At 31.2% G+C, this 3,026-nt stretch overlaps 1 non-coding gene across 1 annotated transcript; it reads right to left on the bottom strand.

The window, feature by feature from the left end:
- Nucleotides 1-1,237: 1,237 nt before the first annotated feature.
- On the bottom strand, nt 1,238-1,311 carry TRNAR-UCG. Its single transcript has one exon. It is a non-coding gene; the product is annotated as a tRNA-Arg (tRNA).
- Between the last annotated feature and the right edge of the window lie 1,715 nt (nt 1,312-3,026).

The following is a 3,026-nucleotide window of genomic DNA, read 5'->3' as shown; positions in this document are numbered from 1 at the left end:
AGTTTTTTAAAATAATTCAAAAAATGCGACGGAATCGCGATGGAAAATAATTCCGTTGTTTTTTGCGATGATAAAAATGACAATGGAATATTCGTTGTCAAATTGCGACGAAAAATGTTTCGTCGCATATTTGCGACGCCTTATTCTGGCGCCATATTTTGCGATAGAATTATTCCGTCGCGTACAAAAATACGATGAGTTGATAGATAACGGAACTGATTTCGTCGCAAAACGTGATTCGCGACGAAAAATTCCGTCGCGATTCGTAATATTTCTTGTAGTGTAAATGTGATGAACTAGGGGCTCAAATAGAATTATAGGTGAGAAAAAGACTGAAATTTTCATAAAGAAAGGGAAGAACAGAATTGCATAGAGTTGCAGATAAGAGTGAAGAAGATAAATATAATTTCATTCATTCCATAATGTTTATCTAGACCTACAACGCAATCTTATAGATTGACCTTAACAAGCTCCTACAAATAAGGAAAATTTGATGAAATATAACAGCTGTAAAAGAAGACAACAGAAGGAATAACAACTACTAGGAGTCTAGGATATTGTTCATTGATCCTAATTCTTTCAATTTTATTCAAGCTACTTGGTTCATAACATTTTAAAGAAAAATGTAATACTTTCACATTTTGATTTAAAAATATTACATTTTTCTCAAAAGTATTACACTTTTCGAATGATTAGTATTACATTTTTTTCAGTATAATTAAACATTAAATTTGCATATTGATCTGACCGATCCCACAAATAAAGATTTGTGAGACGGTCTTACATGAGAGTCACTATAATAATTTTAATTATCTCATCAATATACATACATTCCTGCCAACACTTGTATAATCGACTTAATATTCATATTTTTTCTTCAAGTCTGAGTTTTCATATTCAAATATGACTGTGAATTGGGAAGCAAATTTTTTTCAAAAATTAATAAATTTGAAATAATGTGGTTTTTTTGCAGTTCAGGGGTGTCAAGCTGTTCACAGAGAGGGAGTGGTAATTCTGGTGGGGAGAAGGTAGGGATGGAAAGCACAGGTGGCATGGAGATTAAAGATGGATGTTGATGCATCGTTTGTAAAGGAGAAATCTAAGATGGGATTTGGGTGGATTATTAGAGACTCTTAGGGTGGTTTTGTTGCAGCAAAAGCAGGCTACGAATGTACTCAGAAGCTCTAAGTTGGCTGAACATAATGCGGACGAACACCACAAAATGTTAATAGAATACCGACCACAGTGGGAGTCGAACCCACGACCTTCTGATCCGAAGTCAGACGCGCTAATCCACTGCGCTATGCGGTCATATGGGCTATTTTTCCAAAGGATTCTATTTATCCCTTGGTTCTATTTTTTAAACTCTTTAAAGAGATGGGAATCATGTTTGTTAAGAGGTCCGCAAATCAGGCTACCCATATGGCCATACATTTACTAAGGAAGCTAGTTCTGTGTCAGGTCCCGGGGTTTGGCTTGCTGAGCCCCTATCATTTTTTGGTTCCTATTATTGCTTCTGATTTAATGAATTGATTCACTTTTATTGAATAATAATAATAATAATAATAATAATAATAATAATAATAATAATAGTATTAAGATTTAGGACCTATTGTGAGTTGGTTAAAAGAGACAAAACCAATTCTTCTTTACCTAACATGTTGGTATGTATGGTATGATATACTGCAAAAGATTTGATTGTACTAATTTTTGAATGGAATCCAATTGACATAATTGGTAGTTATACAAATATAAAAAAAAAACAAAAAACAAACAAACAAACAAACAAATCTATACTATGTTAGTAAGATCATTATACTATCCACGTTGTAAGGTAAATTACTAACATAAAATATATTTTTATTATGTTAAATGTACATTTTTAATACACTAACGGGGTGTTTGGTTTGAGTGAATTACACTTTCATTCACACTTAATTCTGAAAGGCAAGCGAATTCGCTTGTTTGGTTGGAAGAAAATGCAATTTTACGGAATTAAAATTCCTTCATTTTCATAGAATTATAATCACATGCCCCCCCCCCCCCTTCTTGAAATTTAGAGAAAAAAATAATAATTTTGAGACAAAATTAGCCCTCTTTTTTTTTAACTTAAAATTGATGTTTGGCCTCTTTCTTTCAATTATAATTAATCAATAGGTCAACCTCAATCAAATATGTTTTTTAAAAACTCTCTTATTTATTTTATTGCTTTCCTTATTGAATTCTAGAATTTATTTACATCATGTTACATAAATTTTCAAAAACAAAATTTGAATTTGGTCATTTAGGATTTATAATAATAATAACAATAACAATAACAATAACAATAACAACAATAATAATAATAATAATAATAATAATAAGTATGGGCATTTCGGACTTTATAATACGTATTTCCTTTCAATTTCATGTATACATACCAAATATTATTAGAATTTAAATTATCAATTTACTCTCACATTATTCATTTCTCATTCTCTCTCCAACCAAGCGCCCCCGTAAAGGTTCATTTTTGTAAGGTAGATTATTTGATTACGGAAGGTATATTATTTGGTATACTACCAACTAATGAACATTCAATACACAAATAATGTACATTTAGGGGGCGTTTGGTTCACGAAATGTTAGATTACCTTAGGGAATGTTAGATTGCTGTGAATGTTAGATAACTGGGAATGCTAGATTCTTGTGTTTGGTTTAAAATTAAAGTAGGTAAATAAGACAACGGAAATAAGATAAATTGATTAAAATTCAAAAGCTCAATATTAGGAATAAGATAAGGGAATGTGAGATTACCTAAGAAATCGGGGTGTATCTCACATTCCCTTCCAATAGCTAAAAACTTCATCGGGAGGTTATGTTACATTCCCTGGGAATCTTACGTAACCTGAACCAAACATGAGAATCTTATATTATCAAACAAATATAACCTTAGTTATCTTATATAACTTGAACTAAACGCCCCCTTAGTATATTAAAAATCTACGTTTATTTATGATTCATATTGCAATGTGGACCATGGTTCA

Source organism: Ipomoea triloba, chromosome 13 (assembly GCF_003576645.1).
Source record: "Ipomoea triloba cultivar NCNSP0323 chromosome 13, ASM357664v1".
Classification (NCBI taxonomy): domain Eukaryota; kingdom Viridiplantae; phylum Streptophyta; class Magnoliopsida; order Solanales; family Convolvulaceae; genus Ipomoea; species Ipomoea triloba.
This window is presented reverse-complemented; position numbering and strand designations above follow the sequence as displayed.